Raw genomic sequence first — 22,631 nt, forward strand, 5'->3', positions numbered from 1 at the left:
CCCACAGGTGCAGCCTGATCTGAGTATTTCCAGCATTTTCTATTTCTGTTTCAGGTTTCCATCATGTGCAGTTTTTCTGATGTTCAGAAATATGTTACTGATATCCTGTCCTCATCATTTTGTTCAAACTGGAAATGTAACAAAAATAAAGGAGTAAATTAAAGGACAAAATCTTCCATGATCATATTGAATGAAGGGGTAGGCTTGAGGGGCTGAGTGGTCTGATCCTGCTCCTATTTTCTTGTGTTCTTACATTAAGATTAAGTTGTGAGTTGAAGAAGGTTGGCCCATGTCTTATGGATGCTGGAGGGGAAGAGAACAAGGAGAGACTCCCCACTAAGATTCTAAATAATACAGTAGAATTTTAGTAATTCAGTGAGGATTTTTCAAGCATTAGTACTTGAAAAATTTTGCCGTTTTGAGCCATGCTTATTAAAGGCTTGAAGTTTTGCATTGTGTTTTATGTTATTTGTTTTGGCAATTGTAATTTCAGATTTGCTGCCAAAAAGACAGCACAACAGCTTCCTTTCAAAAACCTTGAGTATAAAATATTAACCTTTGAGGTTTTTTTTAGTGGTCATTATCCCCCTTTGAAGTGCAAACACGTGGTCAGATGAAGCTTCATTTGGACCAACCGCTTAGAAGAATGGAGTTGGACAGAGCCTAGAACTTGATGCTCTGACTTGTTTCAGGAGAATATATACTGTGAATGTTTATAGTCTTTATGGTGAAGCTGCTTAATAATCTCAGATCTTAGTGACAGTTTATGATGATTAGCTTCTACTGACCTGTTAAAGTATTGCAGTGTATTTATAGCACAGTAACTGACCATTTGGTCAATATCCATTAATATGTTTGTACTCTGCATGAGCTGCCTCTAGTTCCTCTTCATTTACACTTGAGCTGTCACCTCAGCTGTCCGTGTTAGAGTTCCACATTGTAGCCATTCTGTGGGTAAAGACATTTCTTCTATGTTCTCAGTTTGACTATTGATCTTGATTTTATGGTCCCTTGTTCCAGTACCAGCAAATGGAAATAAATCTTCTACATTAACGTGTAAGCTTTTTGATAATTTGCAAAACTTTTAAGTCATCACTCAATTCCCCAGTTTGGTCAGTATATCCCGAAAGGTTGAATCTCTCCATTCTGGTATTATTCAAATAAATCATCTTTTGGAGCTTTGACGTTTTCTAAATAGGATGGAGCTGTTCACTGTACTTTTGCGTGGTGTAAACAACGTCCTTAAAAAGTTAACATAATGTCTTGGCTTTTCAATTCTGGAATGAACCCTAGTACATTGTTTGCAATTTTACGGCTTTATTAATCTGTGCTGTTATTTTTAGAATGTGTTTTCTGTACGGATCTCTTTTTAACCAGTTAGATGTTTTTCCAAGGGGACCTTTCCTACCAAAACAACATACAGATCTATAATGAATTTCATTTTACCATTTCAAGATAACTAAAAGCATTTCTAATACATCCCAGGTAGAATTTCAAGCTCGGGACAACTTGGATCAGTAAATTTCAGGTTAATTGCTTTGCTTTCAGAATAGTGTGGTTGCAGAATTTAATAATATCTACCAACTCAATCTTGCAGTGCTGCTTACAGCAACTCTGAAGCTGAGTTTTGCTGTCCAGAATTTATCAGATGAAACTCTGAGGAAAGGCTGGAAAGAATCGACCATCCTCAAAATGATGATACATAATATTGAAAATATTTATTTGTAATAATAAACCGTTTGTAAATGATAGATTTTAATACAGGAAGTCCCCAACTTAAGAACGTCCGTACTTACGAACCGACCTTTGTGGTTGGTTCGTAAACGGGCCTGGCCCCCGATCCTACCACGGCTGCGGTACACCTTCTTTGGCCCAACCCCGGGCCAAGTGCGCATGTGCGGCCGGGGCCATGAGCGGCCGCGATCCCCGGACCGAGTGCGCATGCGCGGACACTGTTCCGAGTTACACACAAAATCAGGTTATGAATGGTCTCAAAAACGGAACTCGTTCGTAACCTGGGGACTTCCTGTATTTCAATCTAATGTGCAAGTTAAGGCAAAAGGGCATAGGTAAATAGTTACATTACAACGTTGGTAACTGATGCCTAGAATAGACTTTGGGATAGAGTTGTAGAGTTAAACCCCTGGAATTATTTTAAGAACTGGGTAGAGTTTAGTGAGGGAATGGGTGATTAAACTAAGAAGGGCTGTAGCTGCCTCTTTCCATGTTTATGAAGTATGTTTAACAGTTGCTGCCAGATACTACAGAACTGCTAACTTTTCTTTATAGGAACATAGAAAAACTATAGCACAATTCAGGCCCCCCCACACACACACACAGACAGAGAGAGAGAGAGAGGCAGTGCCAATGACCTCCCCTCATTAAAGAGGGAGTCCCCCTCACCCCCCCCCCCCCCCCCCCCACCGTCGGGGACCCCCATCGCAGAGGGAGCCTCTTCTTCACTGAGGACCTCTCTCTTTCCCTCCCACCTGCCCTCTCGTTAACTCTCTCTCTCCCTCTCCCTCCCTCTCATTGAGTCACACAGCACAGAACCAGGCCCTTTGGCCCAACCGGTCCGTGCCAGCCCAGACTCCCACCCAAGCCTGTTCCCTGTCTCCCTGCACCTGCCCCCTCTCCCTCCGAACATCTCCCACCCCCTCCAGACCCCGTCTATTAACTATCCCCACCTCTCCCCACTCCCCCTGGCACCTCGTCCCGTCTCCCCACCCCACCCCGGGGTGAAAAACCTGCTTCTTTAATTCTTCCCCCCACCCCCCCACCTCAAACACGTACCCTCTGGTTTTAGACTCCCCGACCCCTGGGGCTGGGGAGAAAGTCTGTGACCATCCCCACTTTATCTACGTCCCTCGTGGGTTTATAAACCTCAGTGGGGTTCCCCCCTTTCCTCTGGGGGGAGAACAGTCCCGGCCTGTCCAGCCTCTTGAGCCCTCCGGTCCCGGGGAATCCTTCCAGCAACAGCACTCCCCCAGGGCACAGACATTCCCTGTGTCCTTCCCTCGTACACCGAGGTCCCTCTGTTCTACAACACTCCCCGGGGCACGGACGTTCCCCGTGTCCTACCCTCGTGCACCGAGGTCCCTCTGTTCTACAACACTCCCCGGGGCACGGACATTCCCCGTGTCCTACCCTCGTACACCGAGGTCCCTCTGTTCTACAACACTCTACGGGGCACGGACATTCCCTGTGTCCTACCCCCATAGACTGAGGTCCCTCTGTTCTATAACACTCCCCAGGGCATGGGGAGGCTGATGGATAGGTACATGGAGCTGAGTAAAATAGAGGGCTAAGGGTAAGCCTAGGAATTTTTAGGGTAGGGACATGTTCGGCACAGCTTTGTGTATTTTGAAGAAGGAACTGAGAAATAAAGCTTTTTTTTATTTTGTAATGCACTTGGGCATATCTTCTTCCTTAATACCATCTGATTTTGGTTGGAATAGAAAGGGAAGACCTCAGTAGCTTGGAAGTGCTTGGAGATGGGAAGGACTTTGAAGCCATTTTGCTGTCCAAAGTACTTTTTCTCTACCACCGCTTTCACTGGGATTGCTATCAGACACACACAAGATACTGGAGGAACTCAGCGGGTCAGGCAACATCTGTGGAGGGAAATATATTGGTCATCATTTCAGGTCGAGACCCTTTGTCTGGACTGAGACACTTCTTTTGCATGAGCAGTGTGTAAATAATGGTGGAGCTGTGGAGATTGGCAAACTGCACATTTCTTTGGTTTTCTCTGCTGACCCTCCAAAACTCCAGGGGGCACTTGGTGCAGTTATTTCTCCCTTTGTTCCTTCTATATACACCTTTTTGTTTCTGGCTTCAGACCAGATCGAAATTAACTGCAACTCTCTTCTCAATCTTCAGATCCCTTTTGTCCTTGATTTGTTCCTTCCTTCAGCTCATGCCCACTCTCTCCTTTCCACTTTCATATTTTTCCCTCTTTTTCTCTTTCTCTATCCCCATATAAATTATCAATTTCTTCCTCCCTAGCTATACACAGACTACTCAGGAATACATCTTAGACTTGTGGCAACACTTTTCACTCTGCTCGGCTTCAAGTAACTACATAAACCTGGGTCGTATCTATACACTTCTTTACGGTTACCACTTGAAGCTCCCCATGTTTGGCACTTGTATTCCTGTGGAATAGCTTCTGTAATAGTAATACAGCTCCTGCTGTGCCAGTCTGCGTGTTTATATCATCTAGTGGAGCAATACCAGAAAGATCACATGACTATTTTTAAGTTCCTTTACATCTTGTATTGCAGCTGCCTTGCCCTCTCATGTGCCATGTGGTTTGTCTGGGGAAAATTCTTGGTGTCTTGTTTTATACCAGCCGTTTGGAAATTATAGACCAGATGGGCCATTACTGGTTCCCAGTGGGACATGAATTTAATTACTCAGCAGTACATATATCTGTCATTCAAACCTTAGGGATTATTTGATCTCAAAATCTAGACTTGGGAGAAACCACATTGTTAGTTTGGGTTTCAACTTGCACATTAACTGAGTTAAAGATATTATTATAAATCAAATGATACTTAATTTTACATTTTAAATGGGTAGTCCTTTGAGGCTAATAGCCATTCTGTCAGAATCATCTTCTCAGTTTTCTATCTGATGAGATATTTCCCTTGTACCTGGTCAGCTACATGTAGCAGTGTCAGCCCATTGGAGTCTTCCTCTGAAATCTGTTCTATTGAAGTCAATGGACATGAATTTTGGAGGAAGGTACTTGTTGCTGGGCAACAATAAATGGCATTTAGCACTGTTAACCAGGGATGAATAGTAAGGTTGCAGTCTTTCCATTGTTTTATCTACTATCAAAAATGTTTGCAAATGGATAATTAAACCTTACAACTGATGACTGAACTTAGTGTTTGGCTTTTGAATGGAGGAAGGTTGAAAAGCTCTGTGGTCTTTCATTACAGTGACCTTTTTTTCACATGCATTCCCTTTGGGTTGAGGCTGACTTGCTTTCACTATGGTTCTGTGTGTTCTGAGGTGGCTGATGAGGCCAATATGGGACTTGAATACACTCACACAAGTGGGGTCGGAGGTTCTTAACAGGATGGGCCTGTGATTAGTTTGGGAGGTGGTGCACTACTGGTGTTTATGCTGGGCTTCTGTGATCTCCGGATATATGGACTTAAGATTCCCAGTTCCATTCCAAATACTGCTTTTCCATTTTGAGCAGTCATGAGTCATGGATTTCCCAGAACTAATGGGATACTGCACTCTTTAAAGGAGGTTTTGAGAACATTTTCCTCTGTATATCTGGTTATGTCTTATTGTGACAGCTTGGAATGGGGTGACTCTTGGCATTCTGGTGTCAGTATGCAAGTGATGTACAATTGCCAACTGAGGGTTATTAAGGCCTCCGTGCAGGGAATTTTGATTTAGGAAAGGATGCTGATGTTACTTATCCTGCTAGTGGATTTGGAGGATTTTATGGAACCAGCGTTGGTGGCATCCCTCCAGTGCTTTGAGATATCTGTTGTAGATAGACTATGTCTCAGAAGCATGCAGGACTGGACAGTTGGTAATCCCTGTCCTCCTGTATACTTAAAGGATGGGATTACCCTTTTGGGAACTGACATGAACCTGATGGGCCACATTTGTTGTAATAATTTGGCAACAAATTTCTGTGGGCAGCCATATTTGAGTAGGAAGCTTCAAAGTCCCTGGATTGATAGACTTTTATGAGGTTGGTAAGGTTGGTTGGTTGCATGTTGGTTGACGTTGCTCTCTGCATCTCTCTGACTTGTCCTGTGTGGAAGATCCTGTTCATTGTGCTTCCAGGCAGACAGACCAGTCGCTTACAATTTGGGGAGCAGCTCTCCAGCCAATGGGAAGCATGTTTGTGGAAGACCCTGGCAGCGGCTTTCTTTGTGGCATTCTGATTTGTCTTGTCTCTTGATTGTGTCATCATTGCAACCCTTGGCGTGTGTTCCTTACCCCAGATGGGGAAGATAATATTGGATAGGACGAGCAAAACAACTTCAGATTGTCTCCCAGGCCAACATCCCTAGCACTGAATTACTCTCACAAGGCTACTTTAGGCTGGCCATGTGACTGGCTTGTCTGACACCAGATTTTTGAAAAATGCAAGGATGTGCTCAAAGTCTCCTTGAAGTGCAACATCACTGCTGATTCCTGGGAATCTCTGGCCCCTCAACACTCAAGTGGAAGAGATATCAAGGCCATGCATCAAGAGCACACAGAATCCCTGCGTTAGTGGAGGAAGGAGTGTATCACCTTGCAAACTACGCATTAGTCACCTCCTGTCCTATCTGTGGAAGAGTCTGGTTCTCACATTGACCTTATTAGCAACCTTGCAACCCATAGAAGCAGTTTAGAAGTAAGTCATCTTGGATCCAAAGGGTCTGCTAAAGAAGTGGGACCTTTCATGCTTTTTTTTTCCTACCCACTATCTGTTTTTCAGGTCTGTGCCTTTTCTGTAGGATCTCAAGTTCAAGTTTAGGGTATAAGTGCCATGAAAATTAGCTTTTTTTTTGCTGCAGCAGCACAGTACATTACAAACATAAATTACACCTAACTTACACAACAAAACAGACAGAAAATAACACAACATTAGTGCAAGTTGAGGGAAGTATATAATCTGGGGTAGAATTAGGGTATTTCAGGTCAGTTCAAGAACCTGATGGCAGTGGAGAAGAAGCTGTTGTTGAACCTTGAGGTGTGGGTCTTCAGGCTCCTGTACTTCCTGTCTGATGGCCCCAGAAGAGGGCATGACCCGGATGATGGGGGTCCTTGATTATGGATGTCACCTTCCTGAGAAGTTGCCTCTTGTAGATGTCCTTGATGCTGGGGAGAGCTGTATCCGTTATGGACTTCATGTGTTGTAGAGCTGTTTCTTTTCTCTTGAGCTGTGCTGGAGTTTCCAATCCAGGGACACCAATGTACATAGAAAACCTCTGGTGACAATCACTAGTGTAGTGCATTATTGTGCTCTTCCGGGATCCCTGGCAGTTTATGGGAGGGATTCCTGGGGTCACTTGTTGAATGGCTCAGATCTTTTACCGGGGTGTTGTTCTCTGGAACGGATATCTTGTATAAAGGGACGACGGAGGCTATGGTACTCTGATCCATGACATTTTAATTTTAGATGTGTTACTTAGTGCATTGTGCAGTGGAAAATATTTTTTCTTCTGGCAGTTTTAATAGTGGGTGAATTGCAGAATCTTGTAACATGTAGTTTCTAAAATGGAGATTTTCCAGGCAGAATGCTTGTCATGCTTTACATCCCTCTCCCTAATCCCCTTTACAAGCACAAAAATTCTCAGATGATCTCTTTGCTACATTTTACTGCATTTAAAATAGTTTATTTGGATAAAAAAGTAATATACACTGCAAAAATCAACAATGACACTTGTACATTGGGGAATTTGTTATAATTACTACAAAGTTCTTGAATAATTTCAATGTATATCTGTTAGAACATTAAACTTTGAATATTAAAAAGAAACCTTTAAGAACTGATCTTGTCCTCCCTCATTGTCCATTTTGTGCATGAAAACACCAGATCTTAGGACTGAGTTGAGAAGCTTCTTTAAATGGGTATTGTAGATAATTGGAGTTTTCTACCCCATGGGTTTATTCGAGACTGCATTAATTGTGGTCTATCCGTAGCATTCCAAAGTACTGCACCAAACCATAGGAGTGGGGCTGCTACACTTACAGTAACTCTTGTGCTTCCTTCATTTGGCAAAGAAAAATATGCATGCCAAGATTTTGAATTGAGGCTGAATATCCTGCAGCTCATGGATAGCAAAGGTTGAGAGGGATATGGGCCAAACGCAGGCAAATGGGACTAGCTTAGATTGGGCATCTTTGTTGGCAGGGATGAGTTGGGCTGAAGGGCTTGTTTCTGTGCTGTATGATTCTATGTGACTTTCCTTTTGATATCCAGAATCTTTCCACCAATTACAAGGCACAGGTCAGGAATATGATGGGATACTTGCCCCTTGCCTGGATGAGTACAGAGCCAACGACTCTCAAGAAGCTGAACACTGTCCAGGACGTAGAAACTGATTTGCTTGGTACCCTATTCACCACCCTAAACATCGATTCTCTTTACCACTGGTGCACTGCACCATCTACAAATGCAGATTATCCCAGAGCACTCTATACACCCATGACCTCTACCACCAGGAAGGGTAAGGGCACCCAGTGCCAAGAAGCACCACCACCACCTCCAGGTTCCCCTCCACATCGCACACGATCTTGACTTGGAAATATAGTGTGGACCCTTTGTCACTAGATCTAAATCCGGGAACTCCCTACCCTGTGGGAGTACTTTCACCAGGAGAACTGTAGTGGTTCACCGCCACCTTCTCAAGGATAGTTAGGAATTGGTAATAAACATTGGCATTATCAGTGATGCATGGATGCTGAAAATAACTAAAATAAGAACAGAATGTGTTGGAAATACTCAGTGAATCAGGCAGCAGTTGTGGAGAGAGAAATGCAAATGCAGAACAGGTTCATGAATAGGAAAGGATTGGAAGGATCTGGGCCAAATGCAGACAAATGGGGGCTAGCTCAGGAAGGCATCAGTTGGCATGGGCAAGTTGGGCTGAAGGGCTTTTTTCCATGCTGTGTAACTCTGATGATATGAATAACATATCAGGTTGATGACCTTTCATCAGAATGACGAAAAGTTAGAAATCGAGCATGTTTAATTCTGTAAAGGGGCAAGGATGCTGTACAAAAGTGGCTGAATGACGATGGTCATAGAGTGGTACAGCACAGAAACGGGCCCTTTGGCCCACCACATCCATGCTTACCTTGTCCATCCACACTAATCCCATTTGCTACATTAGGACTGTCTCCTATGCTTTGTCTATTCAAGTGCCTGTCTAAATGTCTCTTAAGCATAATGATTGCATCTGATTCCACCACCTTCTCTGGCAGTGAGTTCCAGATATCAACCACACTCTTCTTAAAAAAAATTACTCTTAAATCTCCTTCCTCTCACTTTAAAACCAAAAACTCATGTTTTTGATACCTCTATCATGGAGAAAAGATACTGACTACTACCCTATCTATGCCTCCAGTAATTTTATACACCTCTGTCAAATCACCCCTCGGCCTCATCCTTCCTGCAGTGTGGTGATCAAAACTGCACACAATACTTGATGTGGTCTAACCAATATTTGGTCAAGCTGCAACCTAATGTTCCAACTTTTATATTATATCCCTGACCTATGGAGGCAAGCATACCATATTCCTCCTTCACTACCATATACATCTGTGTTACCACTTTCTGTTAATCAAAGTTCCTTTGTGCCCTACCAATTACTCTATGTGTCCTACCCCTTATATGACTTCACAAAATGCATCACTTTGGACATGTTGGGATTAAATTCCATCTGCCAATAATCCGCCTAATTTTTCATCTGATCTAGATCCTGCTGTGGCTTGGACAACCTTCCTCACTATCTACAAACACCGTCAATTTTTGTGTCATCTGCAAACTTACTAATTTTTTTTTCTCCTACATTCACATCCAATATCATAAGCAACAAAGGTCCTGGCACTGATCCCTGTGGAACACTTGTCACAGACTGATAGTGGAACTGGTTGAAAGGCAGTGTTGAGGGCTTGGTAATCAGCCAATCTTTGTGAAGGAGATGCCTGAGAACATGAGAGAGATTTCAATTTTCCCATTTGATTTTCTATGTTGATATGCAGACCTGTTGGGTATTCATTGGTTGTGTTTTCTTACACTCCAGGCTACTTGATTTGCTGTTTTATTATGAAGTATTTTAATATATAGTAATGTTGAAACTTTGCTAGAAACTTAACTGTAATATTATGGATATTTTAGATTTAAGCATTATTTAAGGTTTAATTCAAAATTTTAATATATAATTTAAGGATCTGTGCTGTGTGACTGCATTTGCATTTAAGACATTACTAATATCCGTGCAGTTATGGTCAACTGCATTACAAGGCAGAATGTTAATATTGTGAGTACATGTGATTCAGTTGTGCTTGGAGGTTTGAGAGAAACTGCAGTGTCTCCCTAATTTTTTTCATTTATATCAAAATATGCCTAGATTTGCAGATTATTTCTCTGTACTAATGGTGATACTCCAGACAATTCTTTTTGTGAATGTCATTGTATTCAAAGGACATGAAACATTACTAACAAATCTCTAAATTTAGAATGATTTCTTGCAGAAAAATGAGATAAAGTAAGAATTCTGTCCAAATTGGATAGCTGAGGTTAATTACAATTTAAATGGGCTTTAGTACCTATCGTTGTCACCTGAATGATCTATTTGAGTCTTGACGGTAGTTATAATGAGTGTCCTATAATTTTCCAGATAAGTTTTGTGGCACCATTACTGTGTATCAGTGATGTGAAGTTTAGACATAATTGGAGTTAATGCTCATAGCTGAAAATGTCATAGAAAAGATGTTTAATTTTCCACTTGATATTGGGTGATCTGTTAGATTATAAACATTTTCCTTTTTTTTGGTTTGACCTGGTTAAGGCTAATAGTTGTTCCATCTCATAGTATAAAATGAACCCAGTAGTTTAGCAAAGATCTGGTCAAGTGTAACCTAAAACTATAGGCTCATTCACACTGTTCATTGACAGTGCAGAGCCTTGCCCATATTCCCCAGATTTCCCTGAAATTCACTTGTGTTTCATCAAACACAGTTTGCCTCGAACCAGAATGATCTTGCAAAATTTTTGTTCAGATAAATTTTGCTTTAAAGAAATAAACTAAATGTACAAATAAATTGCATTATTACAGCTGAAAATTAATTTATATTTAAAAGTAAGCCTTTTAAATTGGTGTTAATTCATTACCTATGAGTAACTGATTTTGAATGACCAAAAATGTTTTTAAATTTGTGAAAGCTCTTTAATGCTGATAATTAACTGGCACACGCTTCTACCAAAATCTTGTAAAACTAGTGCAAAAAAAAATGGAAGCTTGTATTGCATTGGATATTTTCTGGGCTTGAAGGTCTACAATTGTTTTCACACTGTATGTTGATATTGGGAGCTTGCACTGAAAGAAACAGTGCAGTTGAGTTTAAACTCTAAGCAATTATATTTTGTTTGAGGAGACAAAATTAGGAATGGGATTAAAACATGCATTTCCCATTGGTTCATGGATTATTGCACTGTCAAACCTTGGATGTGTTCTTCAGGACCCTTCTTCAGGTCCTGACCCGAAACGTTGACAGCCTGCTTTTCTCCATGGATGCTGCATGGCCTGGTGAGTTCCTCCAGCATTATAGTGTTTTTCATCCAGATTCCAGCATCTGCAGTCCTTTGTTTCTCTTGGATGTTGGTTCTAAAATGTTTATGATCTTTTAAAGCAATGCTGTTTTGTGGCCTACAATACATAAAAGAAAAACCTCCAGAATCTTGCAGGTTTTCTACTTGGATTTGTTTTGCCTTGAAGGTTGTTGTTGGTGAGAAAATGAAGCATAAATAGGTATGTCACCATGTTAACAACTTTGGCTTGGATGGGCAAGCCTCATCTGTTGGAGAGGTCAACCGCTACCAGAGTTTCATAGAAAACGGATTTTGTTTTAAGGTTCAGTCAGATCATGGAAATTCATGGGAATTTCAACTATAATATGACCTTGTTGTTTCAGGCACTTATGTTTTTAAGAAATAATTATAATGAAAGATGATAAATGGCTATTTTTGAATTAGTGGTTTTGTCATTGAAAAACTTTAAGAGGTGCCTGTAAAAATAATGAGTGTGTCAATTTTTAACTTGTCAACGCAGCTGATTATGTCACTTGCAGTGGCTTCTCCTTTGAAGTCCACAAGGTTCATCTGTGACATTTTAGTTTCACTTAGTTATTATGTGCAACTTTGATGTTTATTTTGTAAGCATGATGCTCAAATTTTGCTTGTATACCAAAGATGAGCAGGTTTGCCACTATTCATTCTGCAATAGTTGTTTTATTATCAGAGAGCTTGTCCAACATTAGCCAGAGCTTTCTCAAATTGAGCACTGGTAAGATCAGTGAGCATTTATGTGCTTTCCAGGAAATTGTAACACAAGATTACATTTTTATGCTTACTATAATTCACTGTGGTATGTAATGGCTAGAGATTAGATTTGGCCTTTTTTTTTGTTAAACAAGTGCAGCATAAAGCACTAAAGCACTTGTGTTCAATTGAATCCCCACCCCCCCACCCCCAAAATTGTGAGATTGTCCAAAGTTTAGTCAGAAATAGTGCAATAGTTTACACACAAGCATGTGCTAAAGTGGCACCTGTGTGGTTCCATTTGGGACCTTGCCCAATTTAATGCAGTTTGACTGTGCACCATTGTTAGAAGACGATAGGCCTCAAAGGCACATTCTCCACAGCAGCCAGATAGCAACAGCACATTATAGCTGCCATGGAGGAGAGACCGGCTGCATGAGAGATGGAGAGTACATCATGATTTTAACAAGGTCAATATTCAAGAGCAGGCCAAGAGGTGGCTACAGTTCTGGTGCAGTGTCTCAAACAACTGCTTCTCTATACGTAGAAGCTGTCTGGCCTGAGTTTTTTCAGCAAATTGTTTTTATTTCAGACTCCCAGCATCTGTAAGTTTTTTTGATTTCCAGGTGTGTATAGTAGCCTTTCTCAGGTGTGAGACTTCTGGCCCCATTGCACAAGTCTGGAAGAATCTTCACAAGATAAAATCCAGACAAAGAAATGGTCTTTCCTTCTAACAGTCATGCGCACACACACTCGCACACGCTCACTCTTCTCTGACACTGCTCCTGGCCCTCACCCCACAACTGACATTACCTTCCACCAGCAGAGGTCAAGCTTCCAAATCTAGGATGAAGGAACGGTCACTCAGTATTCTCATTGCCTCCATTTAGGTCCACACAGTGAGGAATGGGAGATGGAAACCTTGGTCACCATCCAGTCATAGACATCTTCTGTGTTCTCTCCACTGCATCCCCACCCCCATCCCTCACACCTTGCCAACTTAAAATACAGACTCCTTTTCTCATTTTTCATGGTTCTAATGAAGGATCATTGACCTGAAATATCATCTGTCTGTCTGTCTGTCTCTCTCTCTCTCTCTCTTCCCTCCCTCCCTCCCTCCCTCCCTTCCACCTCTTTCCCCCCCCCCCCATGGATTCTGCTTGATCCGCTCAATGTTTGCAGCACTGTTTTTATTCCAGCTTTATGTTTATGATTAATGTACATTGTTAGACTTTCCCAAAAGCCAATTGAATATGAAGTTGTGTTCTGTAATGATGCATTTCTCTTCTGCACTAAGATCGCCAATCAAGCGGAAAGTCTGTCTGAGGGATTTGGCAGAGAAAGTTTGAGGATCTGTCACGCCAGTGACTGTTCTCTCAGCTTTTTTCCAAATTTCAGTTCTGTATGGAATTTGGCTTTGTGGTTTTGGCAGACTGAGAGAGAAATATGATGAAATCTGGTTTGGTGCATTGTCGTGGTGGTCTTGTATACTAGAACTAAAGGCCTGGCCTTGTGCAGCTCCCTTCTTTCCAAAGCACCGATTGTACATTTTGAAATCTACGACAGATTTCACTACCAGTAATGTAAGCATTTCTGTTTAACTGGATGTCGACAGGGCAATTCTTACTAAAGGTATATCTGAATATTTAGACCAACACACAAAAAGCTGGAGGAGCCCAGCGGGTCGGGCGTCATCTATGGAGGGAAAATGGACAGTTGACATTTCAGGTCAAAAACCCTTCCTATGTCCTGACGAAGGGTCTCGACCCAAAATGTCAACTGTCCATTTCCCTCCATAGATGCTGCCTGACTTGTTGAGTTCCTCCAGCTTTTTGTGTGTTGCTCCAGATTTCCAGCATCTGCAGTCTCTTGTGTCTCCATCTGAATATTTATGTGTCTTCTATTTCAGCTTGCCTTCTGCAACCTGCATTTTTATTTTTTAAGCATGAATGTAAAATATCATCTGGTAGATTTTCCACAATTTTTTTTGGTGGACTTGCCTCATTCATTTAAAAGTTGGGTTAAGTTTAAAAATGAATACACTGGTGCATTTGGGGGGATACAGGAGGACATATTGACACCCTTATTTATTGTAACACTGGTAATGTGAAATAACCTAGTGATCTGCTTGTTGGAGGAGCAAAGAATATGGTTAGCTATCTCTTGACTCATTTTTGTGATCCTGCGGTTTAGATATGTGACACAGTCATTTCTAGACATCTGAATAATATTTTGAAGCACTATATTAAACATTTAAATCTTAGAATAATTTGTCAATACCCTCCATTTGTCCAAAGTGACCAGATGATATCCAGATTGATTCTTGAATTGTACCCATTGGAGGGAGAATTCAGATCAGATCAGTTTATTGTCGTGTACACTGGGGTGCAATGAAATTCCTTGCTAGTATGAAGCTCATAGACTAAATGGTATACATGGTAAAAATAAATACAGTAAGAATTACAGCAATGAGTGCAAAATAACAGAATGGTCCAAAGATAGTAGTGCATAAAGAAATGCTAAACTGTTGATATCGGAATTAAGAGACTGAGAATGTGGCAGCATCACTGGGAATGGGGTGTGAAAGAGGTGATTGGTTCGGAAGTCTGCTTTCAAGCTTCTGTATCTTCTCCCAGCTATTGAGCCATTGGAGAACCTTCAATCTGAATCATTTGAGTTAATGTTACAAATATCTTTCATTTAGAAATGGTATCTTGTCGCTGTTTCATTGTGCAATATTGTCAGTACGCTTATTTGATGCTTAAGCCCGTATATTTTTGTACTGTTAATATAACTACTGCATGATGTTCTTAATTCATAAGTTAAAATTTCTTTCTTAATCTATAATCCTCTTCTACTGCATTGCATTTCTAACACCTGACTGTTCAAGGTATACAGACTTAATGTGCCCATGAATGTGTCCTGAGAACTTGTAAAGAAACAGAGGAATAAAACACTGCGGCAGAACAATGTGAAAATTTTACGAGACCAGCATTGCACTTTAGTGAAATCCTTGGCGTCATTGCATGGTTAGTTGATTTGCCTTTTGTAATTAATGTACCATTTGTGTTATTTATGTTTAACTTGCATTTAAAGTTATTCACCTCGGGGAAATTAATATTCTAAAAATGTATGTCTCTGCCTCCAATCAAGTGAAAAATGCCATGTAATAAATTGTTCTACTAATCTCAAATGTTCTAAAACACGTCTTTTGTCTTGTAACAGTTCATTGTATCCAGATTAGATCAAGTAATTACCAGCCATCTTTATTTCCATTTGTAAATTCTCTGGAAAGTATCCTGACTGGTTGCATCATGGCCTGGTTTGGTAATTCAAATATGCAGGAACGTAAGAAGCTGCAGAGTAGTTGACTTGGCCAGTACACCATGGGTACATCCCTCCACCATCGGTCGTATCTAGCTGAGCCACTGATGATAGATACTGCCTTCTTGAGGCAAAGATCCCCACCATCCAGAATATGCTACCGTTGGGCAGGAGGTACAGAAGCCTGAAGTCGCACACCACCAGGTTCAAGATCAGCTACTTCCCTTCAACCATTTGGTTCTTTGAACCAACCCACACAACTCTAATCACTACCCCAGTATAGCAACATTATGACCACTTTGCACTACAATGGACTTTTTTTTTCTTCTAATTGTGTTCTGTCTCATAAAAATTGTGTATAATTTATGTGCTTCTTGTGAGTGTTGTGTATCTGATGCTATGTGCCTGTGATGTTGCTGCAAGTAAGCTTTTCATTGCACTTGTGCATACATGTACTTGTGCATATGTCAATAAGATCAACTTTAACTTTGTATATTATTGAAAAGTGTGTTGCTGTCTTCCATCTTTAAAAGCAGTCCAGTTTTTTTGAGCAAGTTGTACAAGGCAACTTTGAATCCTCTATTTCACTCCTCATCCATCATGATGATATATGACGAGCTCTCCAAAGACTTTTTGACTTTTTGTTTTCTCCTTGTTTAATAATCTCAACAATCTCAGATTAGGACCCTTGCCTATTGTGTTCTATTATTAATATTTTTGTCTATTAATTCTTTAAGTGACTTTGTCCTCTGAATTCTAATAAAATCCCTGGTCCTGTAGGTATTCTCCCTAAAGTCCTTGACATTTGTCCCCACAGCACTACTTTTTTAAATCACTTATTCTAAATTAGTCATTAATTCTAAGAAAACTGATGCCCTTGATGAAGTTAGGGCAACAGTTTTGGCTTTGAAGTTTTAGAATATAGAATATAGGGCGGCACAGTAGCGTAGCAGTTAGCGCGACGCTATTACAGCGCCAGCGATCGGGGTTCGATTCCTGTCGCTGTCTGTAAGGAGTTTGTACGTTCTCCCGTGTCTGCGTGGGTTTCCTCTGGGTGCTCTGGTTTCCTCCCACATTGCAAAGTCGTACGGGTAGGTTAATTTGGGTTTAAAATGGGCGGTGCGGACTCGTTGGGTCGGAAGGGCCTGTTACCACGCTGTAAGTAAAATTTAAAAAAAACATAGAACAGTAGAGCACAGGAACAGACCCTTTGGCCTGTGACGACAACAGTGTCAACTTAAACTGCACATCTGTCTGCATATGGTTTATATTCCTCCATTCACTACCTGTTCATGTATCTATCTAAACACCTCTTAAACATTACTATCATAGTTACTGAAAGTTCTAACTTAGTGAATAATTGGATTTCATCCTGGCTGTTTCACTGGCAGGCATCCTCATGCTGCATATTTCTGGGTGCCTAAAGTCACCTTTTATGTCATAGAATAATACAGCACAAAAACAGGGCCTTTGGCCCATCAAGTCCATGCTAACCATCAAGCACCCACTTACACTAATTCGACACTGATCCAATTTTATTCTCCCTGCATTCCAATCTGCCAATTCCACCACTCACCTGCACACTAGGGACAATTTATAGCGGCCAATTAATCTACTGACCCGTGCATCATTGGGGTATGGGAGGAAACTGGAGCACCTAGGGGATACCCACGTGGTCACAGGGAGAACGTGCAAATTCTACACAGACGGCACCGAAGGTCAGGAGTGAACCAGGGTTGCCAGAGCTCTGTGCTACCTTGCCCTTGGCTGGTTTGTTAACTAGGCATTTGTCATCAGGTTGGTTTTATATTCTCTTCCTGCAAAGCTATGTTTTAGGTGTTAACGGATTACCTGAAGTGCTGTCATGTCCCTCGTTTTTCATTCAGTTTTTAATTAAGGCTCTGCCCTTCTATTTCCTCTCTCAGCCATTCATTATCCTAAACCGCCCACTCTTTTGGTATTTTTTCTACTTTATATTGATCGATTTCCTTCAGCCTATTTGATGTTCACAGTGCAGTTTGCAAACCATGATTCTAGTGAACAACTTGCTTTTCATTTTGGAGGATTGGGGATGGGGACAGAAAACTGGTCTTAATTATAAAATGCCTGTTGCACCAGTCACATACAAGTTGAGTATCCAGTGAACTAACTCCTGATAACTCAAGGCCTTTCCATCACCTACAAGCCACAGGTTAGCGGTGTGAGTCTCCACTTGCTATAATGAGGCAAGAGTTCAAGACAATAGGAGTAGGAGTGGGCCACCAGGTCCCTCGAACCTACCCACCATTCAGCATGATCATCGCTGATCTACACTGGCCTTAACTCTTTCACAATGCCCTAACTTCCCTGATCTTTCAATAACAAAATGATCTATCTCAAACTTAAATACTTCCAATGATCTAGCATCCACAACCCTCTGGAATAGAGAATTTTAGAGATTCACCACTCTCTGAAAATAAATTTCTGTGCACCTCTGTTTTAAGTGACCAGCCTCTTGCAATTGTGTCCCCTAGTTTGAAACTTTCCCACTAATGTAAACATCTCAACATCTGCCTTGTTGTGACACCCGCCCACCCCCCCTCAGGATCTTGTATATCTCAATAAAGGACACGCCTCATTCTTCTAAACTCCAAAGAATACAGACCTAATCTGTTTAGCCTCCACAATATCCAGCACAAAGCAAACAGCTTGATTAGCACACTATTTACCACTTTTTAAGTATTCATTCTCTCCACTGGTGCACAGTGGCTGCGGTATGCTTCAAGATGCACTGCAGTCAACAGCCTGGACATCTCTGAAACGCATGCTCTCCCCAAGCTGGAAGGGCAAAGCACAACAGCACGACCTGCAGGATTCCCACCAAGTCACACACCATTCTGACTTGGAAATGTTTTTCTATTCTTTTATTAAATCCTGGAACCCCTGTATTGGATGGCTTTTAAAACCAAGTTTTTCATTGTATCTTGGTATGTGTGATAATAATAAACCAATTCCAATTCCAACAATGCTGTGGTCATATCTTCATCACAGAGACTGCAGAAATTCAAAAAGAAAAGCGGCTTGTGACCATTACCTTGGGGAGTGGCGATGAGCAATAATAACTAGGCTTGCCTGTGACGTCCTGTGCTTGTCTTGCCCTGTAAAAGTACTTAATTGGCATAAAACATTTTGGACCCAGTAATTGCAAAAGATGCATTATGAATGTAAGGAATTTTTTTAACTCGATCAACGTAGTTAATGTCTCCTTAGTCCTAAGCTAGTGCAGGTCTCCGCAAAAGACTTTGTTTCCCCTTCACTACCAAAGGTATTTTACCCTCTTGAAAACTCTAATGCTATAAAGCTCAAGGTTTTGTCTTAGGCTTGGACACTGACATACTCATGCAACTATTTTTCAACATTTCTGGTTTCGAAAAACATTTGTAGTTCAGGTTTATTGTCATGGGCATATATTACCAGGATATAAATGCCATGAAAATTAGCTTTTTGTAGCAGCAGCACAGTACATTACAAACATAAATTACATAAATTAACCTAAATTATGCATAACTTGCACAATGCAATAAACAAGCAATAACATAAGGGCATTAGTGCAAGTTGAGGGGAATATAGTCTGAAGTTAGAATTAGGGTTTTTCAGGTCAGTTCAAGAACATAATGGCAGTGGGGAAGAAGGTGTTGTTGAACCTTGAGGTGTGGGTCTTCAGACTCCTGTACCTCCTACGTGATGGTAGTAATGAGAAGAGGGCACAGCTGGATACTGGGGGTCCTTAATGATGGATGTTGCCTTCCTGCGACATCACCTCTTGTAGATGTCCTCAGTGGTGGGAAGAGCTGTACTTGTGATGGAACTGGCTGAGTCCACCACTCAGTCAGTGCAGGAAGAACCTTTCTCAATACTTGCCTGTCTTCCCACAATTTTTTCACCAGTACTCCCAAGGTAATGCTAATTTGAATGCCATTCACTTTTCAGGTGGCTTCCTGTATTTCATGCCATATTGTATTTTCAATCTTTAGCTAACTTCTTCCTGCAATCTCAAAGGTATTGATTTGAAAGCAAGAACAAAAGGCAAACAAATCCACCCAGTTGGTTTCTCGGTGAATAAACTTTGTGTTGTCGTCTGTAAATTGTAAATAACTCATGTCAGTATCTGTTTTCATTTTAAATGATTCACAAGCTAATTTCATTATCTTAGTATTACCAACTGGATCTAACAGTTGAACAGTTATTGCAGTCGTTGTGGAATTGTCCAGAATTATTTCTTGACTTGACTCTTGAAAGACCTGTCTTAATTTTTAAACTAAACCTCCTTGTCCTAACCTGGTGATTTAGTTAATCAAGATAAAGAGTGAGTCAAGTAAGCAAAATAAGCATTCAGATGGTGATGGAACATGTTTTTGTTGATATGAAATGCCTTCCTCTCTGTTTCTGTTGAAAGTGAATTGAATGAAAAACAGAAGTACTTGAAATTAAGCAGCAGCTCGGGCTGCAATTGGATTGCATGTTGAACTTCAATTGCAAGTAGTTGTGGAGGCAGGCTGGTGGTTCAAGAGGGGAGATTGGAGTACAAAAGTAAGGTGGTATTGGTGGGATTGTACAGGGTGGCATTGAGACCTCTTTGGGAATACTGTGTGCAGTTTTGGTTTCTTTAGCCATACAAGATATACTTGTCTTAGAGCTGGTTTAGCATAGAATCTTTCACAGATGAGGGCGTTGTCCTCTGAAGTGAGATTGAGTAAGGTCAGTCTTTGCTTGGACTGTGATAAAATGAGGGGTGATCCAACTGAGATGTTCTGAAAATTATTGAGAGTAGATGGCAAGAAACTGTTTTCTCTAGCTTCAGTGTCTGGGCTAAAGGGGAAACCATTTAGGGCTGAAGTAAGAAAAAGGTTTGCAGCCCTTTGCAGGGAGGGTTGTGGATGTACAGTCATTAAATATACTCAGGGCTGAGATGAATTTTTTGGATGTTAGGGGAGAGGAGGTGAGATATTGGACATGATGTGGAATGGTGGGTTAGTAAGTTTGCTGGTGATACAAAGGTTGGTGGTTTTGTGGATAGTGTAGAAGGTTGCTGTAGATTACAACAGGATATTGATAGAATGCAGACCTGGGCTGAGAAGTGGCAGATGGAGTTCAACCTGAAAAATATGAAGTGATACACGTTGGGAGATAGAATTTGAAGGCAGAATACAAGGTTAATGGCAGGACTCTTAACAGTGTGGAGGAACAGAGGGACCTTGCGGTCCATGTACATAGATTCCTCAAGGTTACCGCGCAGGTTGTTAGGGTTGTTAAGAAGGAGTATGGAGTGTTGGCCTTCATCAGTCGGGGTATTGAGTTCAAGAGCCGTGAGATAATGTTACAGCTCTATAGAACTCTGGTCAGACCACACTTGGAGTATTGTGTTCAGTTCTGGTTGCCTCATTATAGGAAGGATGTGGAAGCTTTAGAGAGGGTGCAGAGGAGATTTACCAGGATGCTGCCTGGATTGGAGGGGCATGTCTTATGAGGATAGGTCGAGTGAGCTAGGGCTTGTCTCTTCGGAGAGAAGGAGGATGAGAGGTGATTTGATAAAGGTGTACAAGATGATAAGAGGCATAGATTGAGTGGACAGTCAGACTTTTTCCCAGGGCGAAAATGGCTAACACGCGGGGGCAGAATTTTAAGGTGATTGGAGGAAGGTATAAAGGGGACGTCAGAGGTAAGTTTTTTTTATACTGAGAGTGGTGGCTACGTGGAATGCACTGCCTGCAGAGGTTGTGGGGCCAGATACATTAGGGACATTTAAGAGACTCTTAAATAGCCACATGAATTATAGAGAAATGGAGGGCTATGTGGGAAGGAAGGGTTAGGTAGTTATTAGAGCAGGATAAAATGTCAGCACAACATTATGGGCCAAAGGGCCTGTACAGGATGAGCATGATCTTTTTAAATAATGCAGCATGATTCAAAGGTCCTTCTCCCTCTTTTTCTTCTGTTCTTATTTAAATAAGGTGAGGAAACAGGTTATTTGGCCCATTGATATGGTGCCAGTTCTTTGCCAGAGTTACCTGATGAATCCCACAACCCTGTCCTTCCTTCAGATCTGTGTGCATTTGTCATTCAGATACTTATTCAATCGTTCCTTGAATGTTACATTTAATTTTGCATCCAACATCATTTCAGAAGCCTTCAAGGTTATATCAACCACTGGTCCTTTGATCAATCAGTTTAAGTCTATCCTCCTCTGGAGACTGATATTTCTGCCACTAGAAGTGGCTTCTCCTTTATTTATTCTGTTAGAACCCATGATGATTCTGAATATTTCAATGAAATCTCCTTTCATACATTCTTTGCTCTCAGGAGAAGTCGTCCAGCATTCTCATGCCTTCTACATAAATCCTACACTTGTGTCATGCCTGCTACCTAGTCAATCTCTGCACTATTCACATGGCTTGTAATCCTACCTAAAGTTTGGTGCCCAGAATTGAACACTGTTCACCAGCTAAGAATTGTATAACTTTTTTAGACATTATTATTAAAAACGCCAAGGATTTTGTAAGCTTTTTATTTTTGGGAGTGTTCTCAACTTGGCCCACCAGCTTCAGAGATTTGTATAAACATACCACGTTTCTCCACCTTCTTTTAAATTGTATGATTCCCCTCCATTGATCTAACCGAAATGCATAATCTGGCAGCTCTCTGTTAAGTGACATCTGGTAAGTGTCTACTGTTTTCACTCGTCTATGTATGGCTTCAAGTTTGTGACAGACCTCCAATTTCATAACATATGTTGCAGTAAATTTGATTTTATTTTAACTCTGAAATTATTCTGTGTATGCTATCATTAATGTATATCAGAATGAGCTCTGGCCCAAGGATCAACTCCCTTAGGACAACACTGTACATTTATCACCAGTTTGAAAAGCAACTGGTCACAATTATTCCCTGCCTTCCTTGCTTAAGTAAATTTTGTATCCATGTTGAAAAACTCTAGTTTTCATCCTTACCCTCTTTTAAGAGAAGGGTGTAACATTTTCCATCCGCCAGTATTTGGCAACCCCTCCACAACCAAAGAGGATTGGAAGATTGTGGTTAGACCCTCTGTTGTTTCCACTTGTAATTCCTGTGGTAACTCAGGATCCATCCTATTTCAGCTTAATCTGCCAGTCTTTTAAGTACCTTTTTATTTCTGTCCAACCCGTTGCAACCTCTCTGCTGCCTCTTGCTTTGTTAATTCTTAAGTGAAGACTTTTGAGTGCATTTTGGTACCTCAAGTTTGTCATTTGCCTCCATGTGACGCTCTCTCCTTTTGGTC

The 22,631-nt window shown here is 41.1% G+C and overlaps 1 protein-coding gene across 1 annotated transcript in view; it reads left to right on the top strand.

Moving 5' to 3' along the window:
• LOC127572770 (E3 ubiquitin-protein ligase UHRF1-like) overlaps positions 1-22,631 on the top strand; it is a 103,299-nt gene that overhangs the window by 21,998 nt on the left and 58,670 nt on the right. The window lies entirely within an intron of this gene.

Source organism: Pristis pectinata, chromosome 7 (assembly GCF_009764475.1).
Source record: "Pristis pectinata isolate sPriPec2 chromosome 7, sPriPec2.1.pri, whole genome shotgun sequence".
Taxonomy (NCBI): domain Eukaryota; kingdom Metazoa; phylum Chordata; class Chondrichthyes; order Rhinopristiformes; family Pristidae; genus Pristis; species Pristis pectinata.